The sequence below is a fragment of the Gossypium arboreum genome, chromosome 2 (genome assembly GCF_025698485.1).
Source record: "Gossypium arboreum isolate Shixiya-1 chromosome 2, ASM2569848v2, whole genome shotgun sequence".
In the NCBI taxonomy this organism is placed as follows: domain Eukaryota; kingdom Viridiplantae; phylum Streptophyta; class Magnoliopsida; order Malvales; family Malvaceae; genus Gossypium; species Gossypium arboreum.
In genome coordinates, this window is record NC_069071.1 from 94,204,224 (window position 1) to 94,215,299 (window position 11,076).

Below are 11,076 nucleotides of genomic sequence, written 5' to 3' on the forward strand. Positions count from 1 at the left end.
CCAATACCCAGACATTTCTTAAATTTCGTGATTAAATTCAAAACTTATTTCAAAATTTTATTTGGGATTTTTAATCCACGGTACTTAATGCGGTACTTAAGAGGCATGAATTAATTCAAGAGGGCAAACTCCTTATTATAACTTTTTCAATAGTTTATTTTTACTCTTTTTTTCCTTAGGTTCTTTTCTATGCCTTAATACTCAGATTAAAATCCAAAATAAAAACTTTGCATTAAACAAGCAAAGGTACCTTTCATCAAACAAGGATTGCCCCTCAAAAAGGAAAACGATATATTACAAAAATATTTTTTTTTCTGCCCTTCAAGATACTGTTTTAAAAATGCTTTACTTTTTAATTTATCGACGCGACGGCGATTCATTTATATTCTGTTCTTTGGTGCTTTTGCTGCTTTTTGCTGCTATAATATATTTTGCTGCTTTTGTGCATATTTCAAGGTCACATTAGGGTGTCACAACTCTCCCCCACTTAAGAAATTTTCGTCCCCGAAAATTTCTACCGATGCATAGTTTAGAATAGCGTCCTCTTATTGAATTATATTCATATAAACATTAGCTCATCGATAGCAATTGTAATTCATTATTGATTTCACATCGATCTATAAAATCATTTTCTTATCTCAAAACAAATACATAAACATTTCTACAATTATGCACATATATCTCATTTCCTTGATTTCATAAGCAATAATCACTTAATTTAATTCACAATTGCATTTCAAACACATATCAAGCACATACTAACATGTATAATTCACATCATCAACCCACATATTTGTAACCCACATTTTCATCCATGTATAAGCTGTAACCTGGCCGAAAATACACATATACTTAAACATCCCAATAAATATCCTTTATAACTCCATCGTATCTCAATATTCAACTTCCACACACCTGAACATTTAATTTATTCAGCACATACGAACATACCTCATTGCTGGAACTTTTGCAAGCGTATTAACTGAAATTTTTACAGCAAGATTGCTCATCTCCGAATCACGTACCTTCGGGATTTAACCGGATATAGCGACTCGCTCGATTGTCTTTGGGACATAGTCCGGTTATAGTGATTTGCACAATTGCCTTCGGGAATTAGCCCGGATTTAGTCACTTAGCACAAAAGCCTTCGGGACTTAGCCCGAATACCATTCGAATAACCAAGCACATATATCAACAAATCAATACACATTCTTATTACATTCTCATTACCAAAGCTCAAACACAAGACACTTATCATATTTACAATTTCGGCTCAATAGCCACACACCAAGAGCATGATTTCGATTTGCTTAAAACATGATCTAATCAAATCATAATTTAAGCTCTATTTACTCAAGAACTTACTTCACATTACCAACCCTTATGTTCATACACAAAAGATCAACTTAGCCAAAGGCGGTAGCTCGTTTATCAATCGGCGAATACTTACTTGTAAGGGCTCAACTAATTCAAGCACATATAGCTCTTACAATGCCATATCCTAGATATGGTCTTACATATTCTCACATATCGAGCCGATGCCATGTCCCAGACATAGTCTTACACACTATCTCAAATCAATGCCTTCGTCCCAGACGAGGTCTTACTTGAATTCCATTTCACACACTTAGTGCCCACTGACCGATCTCGCACTCATAGTGCTCGGTTAAAGGGATTTACACACACACAGTGCCTCCAATCATTCACACACATAGTGCTCTTATTCATTCGTTATTACACATTGAAATGACTTAACCACGTCGATAAACATCATGTATGTACACTTTTAAACATATCATCTCATTTAAATTTGAATTCGTATAGTAATGAACACTTAAACTTTGCTCAAATTACCGGCACGAAGCCTACTAGGCACGAAGGCCCGAATACACGTCACCAGCATGATTGCTCTTCGGGACCTAGCCCAGATACATCACTAGCACGAATGCTCTTCGGAACTTAGTCCGGATACATCACTAGCATGAATGCTCTTCGGAAATTAGTCCGGATACATCACTAGCACGAATGCTCTTCGGAACTTAGTCCGGATATATCACTCTCAATTCTCATGGTCATATACACATATATCAATACACATTAGTATATCATTTACATTACTTGAATACAAACACAACATGCTTATCGACCATTCAACTTCCAGTTCCATAGCCACATACAAAGAATCACATTTATAGTCATAACACTCTTTCAAAATTGCATCACTCATACCCTTAATTCAATCCAAATCGAAATTCAAATACGAGTACATGATACGTACCTGATCAACTTAATAATTTAGGCATATCTAAGTGAAGTTATATCGAAAATTCTCATAGTCAGAAGCTTGCTACAGCTCGATCGGGATCAAGATTCATTACAATACAGCAACCACCTTTTAATAGTCAAAAATCATCACACTATCATTTTATCACTTTATGGCATGTATAAATAGACTCACGCGTGCTACGTTAGTCCTAGAATCGACTAAACCGTAGCTATGATACCAATATAATTGTAACACCCAGTACCTGAGACCGTTACCGGAGTCGAACACGAGGTGCTAACCGACTAATTCATTTACTCTCACAGTCCATTTTAAAAATTTTCCAGGCAGTTGGCTAACTGCGTCACTGTCACTTTAAAAATCATATCTTGAGTTCCAAAACTCGAAAACCAGTTTCGTAATTTTTCCCTGAAACTAGACTCATATATACATCTACAAATTTATTTCTAGAATTTTTGGTCGGGCCAATTAGTACAGTTTATTAGTTAAATTCTCCCCTAATCCAGGGTTCAACTACACTGACCTTCACGCATTACAAATTGGATATCTCCCTGTACAGGGCTTCAATACTGATGCCGTTTGTTTCTATAGAAACTAGACTCAGAGAGGAATCTATACATATATGGCATGGCTCCTAATTATCTCTGGTAAATTTACAATGAATTTCCAAAGTCGGAACAGGGGATCCAAAAACCATTCTGTCCCTGTTTCACGAGAACTTTAATATCTCTTAACATATAACTCATATGACCATTTCATTTCTTCCATATGAAAGTAGATTCATCAAGGTTCATTTACATAATTTATTCACTATTTAATACCATTCCTACGATTTTTAGTGATTTTTCACATCCACATCACTGCTGCTGTCAGCATCTGCCTTTAAGGTAGGCTTTACCTATTTCATGATTTCCATGATTCAATTGGCCCCTTTTGCATACATAGCACAAAGTGTGATCATGATTAACCATTCCAATGGCTAATCGTTTCAAAACAATTCCATACCTCATAATGATCAACATACAAACGATTATAGTACTATGCTAAAAACGTATATAAGCCATTTTCGCATGCTATCCAAGTTTACACAAAACCGAAAGGTACATGACCTACAACAAAAGGGTAGTCCTATACATTAACCATGATATCCTCTCACTACTAGTCTATTCTATACATGCCATAAGATATTCCAAAACATAGCAGTACCAAACAGTGGATAATGATAGTGTGACTAGTTCTTTGACGATCCCAGAGCCCTGTAGCTTCCAAATGAGATCTATAAAACAGAGGAAACAAAGTACACGGAGTAAGCATTACAATGCTTAGTAAGTTTCAAGCAGTGTCAACAGATAACAATCAAGTTATAACATAGCTGTTCGTATTTTTATTTCACTCTTCCTTCGGGCATACCACCCCTTTATCCGAATATGCACATCTCATCATAATCATGGGAATAGTCTCATAGATTGCTCTCGTATACATCACATAACTACCTTATGGTTTAGTTTAAATCAAGCTCACATGTAAACTTGGAGTACATACCTGTTTAACCTTTCGCATTGCGTATATTTATAAGCAATTCTTATTACGAAGTCTTACCCGGACATAATCTCCACACGTAGTCATCGGGTCGTACCCGGACATAATCTCCACATGTAGTCATCGGGTCTCACCCGGAACATATTTCCAAGTTTCATGTACACTTAATCACATGTTACAACATTCACATTAGCTATTCGGCTTTACCACGTATATATATATACACTTTCACATTCATCACGTCGGCCATTAGGCCTCATCACATATATATACATTTTCACATTCATCACGTCGACATTAGGCCTTATCACATATATATACATTTTCACATTCATCACATCGGCCATTAGGCCTTATCACATATATATACATTTTCACATTCATCACATCGGCCATTAGGCCTTATCACATATATTATTATGTACAGACTTGGTCTTGGCCGAATCTTCATCAATCATTTTCCAACAAATAATTCAATTTCACGCCATACTATCATTTCATATTCGAATACTCATAAACTTACAATTTCACAAATTTTGATATCAGAGATCCATCTAGCACTCATGTATCATTTTACAATATCACAATTTAGAATTCAAGTATGGGATCAATCAATAGCTTATGAGCAACTAAAACAAGTTTTTATCCATGTTTACAACAAAATCACATATTCCCTACGAGCTGTTTTCCTGAGCAATGGTCACTTAATTATTTATACCCGGAGCTACAAGACTCCAAATCACTTGCCGTTAATTTTCTCAGAATATAGACTCATATATCTTCCATCCATGAAATTTTCAGAATTTTTGGTTTGGCCAATCAATACCAGATTTTTCTTAAAGTTTCCCCTGTTTCACTGTTTGACTAATCTGACCACTCTTCGTTACAAATCAAATTTTTCATTGTACAGAATTCATAATGTGTTCTATTTGATTTAATTTGAAACTAGACTCATTAAGGAGTCTCAGCATATAAATCTTATCTTATAACCATTTTTGTACAAATTATAATGATTTTCCAAAAACAAAACAGGGAATTTCGGAGTCAATCCGACACTGTCTCACAAAACTTTAAATATACCTTTATAGGAAATTCCTTTGCTTACATAGTTTCTTTTATAAGACACTAGACTCAATAAGCTTCATTTTCATATTTTATTCAACTTCGAACTCGCCTTCTACAATTTTTGGTGTAATTTCAAATTTACAATACTGCAGTAACTCAAATCTGTCAAGACTAGTTCGGCACTTAAACTATATAAATTCATCCTTCTCGCTACTAAGTTTATACGATCTTTAAGTATACTAAAGTAAAGTTCAAACGCTTGAGAACTTACCTCGGATACTGTTGAACAATTTCAAAACGGCTATTCAATTACATTCGCCTTCCCGCTATACAAGATTGATTCCTTGAGCTCGTGAACTAAATCAACCAATTTAACAACTCAATTTACATTCGCAATGTCATCACATACATAACAAAATTAGATTCATTTCTTAAACCATCCCGCAAATCACCTTCCAAGAACCTTGATTTACTTTAAGCTAAACCACTTCATGGTATACATATACACATTCGCTAATATAAACAAGGTTAGCACTTAGCGAAATAATTTCTTTAACATTTTAAATTTCATTTGGTCTAATCTCCATATCAACTACTAATTCACAATAAGAATCAAATCCAAAATCAGCTACTATAATATATATCTAAATGCCATGTAGCTACTTAGTTGATTATCAATTATCACTTAATTCACATATTAACACATAACATCTCACATTAGCAATTCATTTGTATTATTCAATACAAGCTCAACATGCAACCTCATCCCTTTAGTTTTCCATTCAATAATCGAACACAAAGATCACATGTCTAACTCCTATCCAATCTTGATTTCTAACACAAATACTCTCCCTTAACCGAATGTCCATAACCAATTTACAAAACATTTGCCATGAGCTAGCTTCTATACTTGATGACCACTCCAAATATACAAATATTTTCAATGAAAGAGCATTAACATACCTTAATCCCCCTTTTTAGACTTTTACTTGAAAATTTCAACTTAGAAGCAAACAAGTTTCATGGTTTTCCACTACATGCAGCCGGCCTCTCCTCTCTAGCTTCCTTTGCAAGAGACAAGGGAGCAAGATAGAAAAAAAATGTTGAAGTCTTTCTTTCTTCCATTCATGGCAATGGAGGGGGAGACAACTTTGGTTTCTCCTCCCACTCCCTTCTTTTTTTATTATTCTTCCCACACATTTTAGCATAATATGTCTATAATATGCCTTACCCCATAGCATGGCCGGCCGCCATTTAGATTCTTGGCTAATTTGACATGCAAGTCCCTCATGTCAATAATTCATGCATTATTTGGCCACTTTAAATTTCACCTATCACATTTTCAAGTCCTATCACATGGGTCCTTTCTTATAAATTAGCACCTAATTGATAAAATCAAGGCACGAAATATTCACACATACAAATCCCACATATAATAAGCACAGAATATAACATCTAATTATTTTTGTGACTCGGTTTTGTGGTCCCGAAACCACTTTCCGACTAGGGTCACATTAGGGGTGTCACATACATACCGAATGATTATAACATTATGCTCAAAACATTTATAAGCCATTTTCGCATGGCTATTCAAAATTTTACATACCAAGTTCAAACAAAACGTAATAGCCTATACATTAACCATGATATCCTCTCACTACTAGTCTATTCTATACATGCCATAAGATGTTCCAAAACATAGCAGTACCAAGCAGTGGATAGTGATAGTGTGACTAGTTCTTTGACGATCCCAGAGCACTCGTAGCTTCCAAATGAGATCTATAAAGCAGAGGAAACAAAGTACACGGAGTAAGCATTACAATGCTTAGTAAGTTTCAAGCGGTGTCAACAGATAACAATCAAGTTATAACATAGTTGTTCGTATTTTTATTTCACTCTTCCTTCGGCATACCACCCTTTATCCGAATATGCACATCTCATCATAATCATGGGAATAGTCTCATAGATTGCTCTCGTATACATCACATAACTACCTTATGGTTTAGTTGAAATCAAGCTCACATGTAAACTTGGAGTACATACTGTTTAACCTTTCGCATTATGTACATTTATAAGCAATTCTTAATACTGAAGTCTTACCGGACATAATCTCCACACGTAGTCATCGGGTTGTGCCGGACATAATCTCCACACGTAGTCATCGGGTCTCACCGGAACATATTTCAAGTTTCATGTACACTTAATCACATGTTACAACATTCACATTAGCCATTCGGCTTTACCACATATATATATACACTTTCACATTCATCACGTCGGCCATTAGGCCTTATCACATATATATACATTTTCACATTCATCACATCGACCATTAGGCCTCATCACATATATATACATTTTCACATTCATCACATCGGCCATTAGGCCTCATCACATCGTATACATTTTCACATTCATCACATCGCCATTAGGCCTTATCACATATATTATTATGTATGACTTGATCTTGGCGAATCTTCATCAATCATTTTCCAACGAATAATTCAATTTCACGCCATACTATCATTTCATATTCGAATACTTATAAACTTACAATTTCACAAATTTTGATATCAGAGATCCATCTAACACTCATGTATCATTTTACAATATCACAATTTATAATTCAAGTATGGGATCAATCAATAGCTTATGAGCAACTAAAACAAGTTTTTATCCATGTTTACAACAAAATCACATATTAGCTACGAGCTGTTTTCCTGAGCAATGGTCACTAAATTATTTATACCCGGAGCTACAAGACTCCAAATCACTTGCCGTTAATTTTCTCAGAATATAGACTCATATATCTTCCATCCATGAAATGTTCAGAATTTTGGTTTGGCCAATCAATACCAGATTTTTCTTAAAGTTTCCCTGTTTCACTGTTTGACTAATCTGACCACTCTTAGCTACAATTAAATTTTTCATTGTACAGAATTCATAGTGTGTTCTATTTGATTCCATTTGAAACTAGACTCATTAAGGAGTCTCAGCATATAAATCTTATCCTACAACCATTTTTGTACAAATTATAATGATTTTCCAAAAACAAAACAGGGAATTTCGGAGTCAATCCGACACTGTCTCACAAAACTTTAAATATACCTTTATAGGAAATTCCTTTGCTTACATAGTTTCTTTTATAAGACACTAGACTCAATAAGCTTCATTTTCATATTTTATTCAACTTCGAAATCGCCTTCTACAATTTTTGATGTAATTTCAAAGTTACAATACTGCAGTAATTCAAATCTGTCAAGACTAGTTCTGCACTTAAACTATATAAATTCATCCTTCTCGCTACTAAGTTTATACGATCTTTAAGTATACTAAAGTAAAGTTCAAACACTTGAGAACTTACCTCGGATACTGTTGAACAATTTCAAAACGGCTATTCAATTACATTCGCCTTCCCGCTATACAAGATTGATTCCTTGAGCTCGTGAACTAAATCAACCAATTTAACAACTCAATTTACATTCGGCAATGTCATCACATACATAACAAAATTAGATTCATTTCTTAAACCATCCCCGGCAAATCACCTTCCAAGAACCTTGATTTACTTTAAGCTAAACCACTTCATGGTATACATATACACATTCGGCTAATATAAACAAGGTTAGCACTTAGCCGAAATAATTTCTTTAACATTTTAAATTTCATTCGGTCTAATCTCCATATCAACTACTAATTCACTATAAGAATCAAATCCAAAATCAGCTACTATAATATATATCTAAATGCCATGTAGCTACTTAGTTGATTATCAACTATCACTTAATTCACATATTAACACATAACATCTCACATTAGCAATTCATTTGTATTATTCGAATACAAGCTCAACATGCAACCTCATCCCTTTAGTTTTCCATTCAATAATCGAACACAAAGATCACATGTCTAACTCCCTATCCAATCTTGATTTCTAACAAAAATACTCTCCCTTAACCGAATGTCCATAACCAATTTACAAAACATTTTCCATGAGCTAGCTTCTATACTTGATGACCACTCCAAATATACAAAGATTTTCAATGAAAGAGCATTAACATACCTTAATCCCCCTTTTTAGACTTTTACTTGAAAATTTCAACTTTGAAGCAAACAAGTTTCATGGTTTTCCACTACATGCAGCCGGCCTCTCCTCTCTAGCTTCCTTTGCAAGAGACAAGGGAGCAAGATAGAAAAAAAATGTTGAAGTCTTTCTTTCTTCCATTCACGGCAATGGAGGGGGGGAGACAACTTTGGTTTCTCCTCCCACTCCCTTCTTTTTTTATTATTCTTCCCACACATTTTAGCATAATATTCTATAATATGCCTTACCCCATAGCATGGCCGGCCACCATTTAGATTCTTGGCTAATTTGACATGAAAGTCCCTCATGTCAATAATTCATGCATTATTTGGCCACTTTAAATTTCACCTATCACATTTTCAAGTCCTATCACATGGGTCCTTTCTTATAAATTAGCACCTAATTGATAAAATCAAGGCACGAAATATTCACACATACAAATCCCACATATAATAAGCACAGAATATAACATCTAATTATTTTTGTGACTCGGTTTTGTGGCCCCGAAACCACTTTCCGACTAGGGTCACATTAGGGGTGTCACATACATACCGAATGATTATAACATTATGCTCAAAACATTTATAAGCCATTTTCGCATGGCTATTCAAAATTTTACATACCAAGTTCAAACAAAACGTAATAGCCTATACATTAACCATGATATCCTCTCACTACTAGTCTATTCTATACATGCCATAAGATGTTCCAAAACATAGCAGTACCAAACAGTGGATAGTGATAGTGTGACTAGTTGCTGACGATCCCCGAGCCTGTAGCTTCCAAATGAGATCTATAAAACAGAGGAAACAAAGTACACGGAGTAAGCATTACAATGCTTAGTAAGTTTCAAGCAGTGTCAACAGAAAACAATCAAGTTATAACATAGTTGTTCGTATTTTTATTTCACTCTTCCTTCGGGCATACCACCCCTTTATCCGAATATGCACATCTCATCATAATCATGGGAATAGTCTCATAGATTGCTCTCGTATACATCACATAACTACCTTATGGTTTAGTTTAAATCAAGCTCACATGTAAACTTGGAGTACATACCTGTTTAACCTTTCGCATTGCGTACATTTATAAGCAATTCTTAATACGAAGTCTTACCCGGACATAATCTCCATACGTAGTCATCGGGTCGTACCCGGACATAATCTCCACACGTTGTCATCGGGTCACACCCGGAACATGTTTCCAAGTTTCATGTGCACTTAATCACATGTTACAACATTCACATTAACCATTCGGCTTTACCACATATATATATACACTTTCACATTCATCACGTCGGCCATTAGGCCTTATCACATATATATACATTTTCACATTCATCACATCGGCCATTAGGCCTCATCACATATATATACATTTTCACATTCATCACATCGGCCATTAGGCCTCATCACATATGTATACATTTTCACATTCATCACATCGGCCATTAGGCCTTATCACATATATTATTATGTACAGACTTGGTCTTGGCCGAATCTTCATCAATCATTTTCCAACGAATAATTCAATTTCACGTCATACTATCATTTCATATTCGAATACTCATAAACTTACAATTTCACAAATTTTGATATCAGAGATCCATCTAACACTCATGTATCATTTTACAATATCACAATTTAGAATTCAAGTATGGGATCAATCAATAGCTTATGAGCAACTAAAACAAGTTTTTATCCATGTTTACAACAAAATCACATATTCGCTACTGAGCAGTTTTCCTGAGCAATGGTCACTAAATTATTTATACCGAGCTACAAGACTCCAAATCACTTGCCGTTAATTTTCTCAGAATATAGACTCATATATATTCCATCCATGAAATTTTCAGAATTTTTGTTTGGCCAATCAATACCAGATTTTTCTTAAAGTTTCCCTGTTTCACTTTGTTTGACTAATATGACCACTCTTCGCTCTGAATTAAATATTTCATTGTACAGAATTCATAGTGTGTTCTATTTGATTCCATTTGAAACTAGACTCATTAAGGAGTCTCAGCATATAAATCTTATCCTACAACCATTTTTGTACAAATCATAATGATTTTCCAAAAACAAAACAGGGAATTTCGGAGCCAATC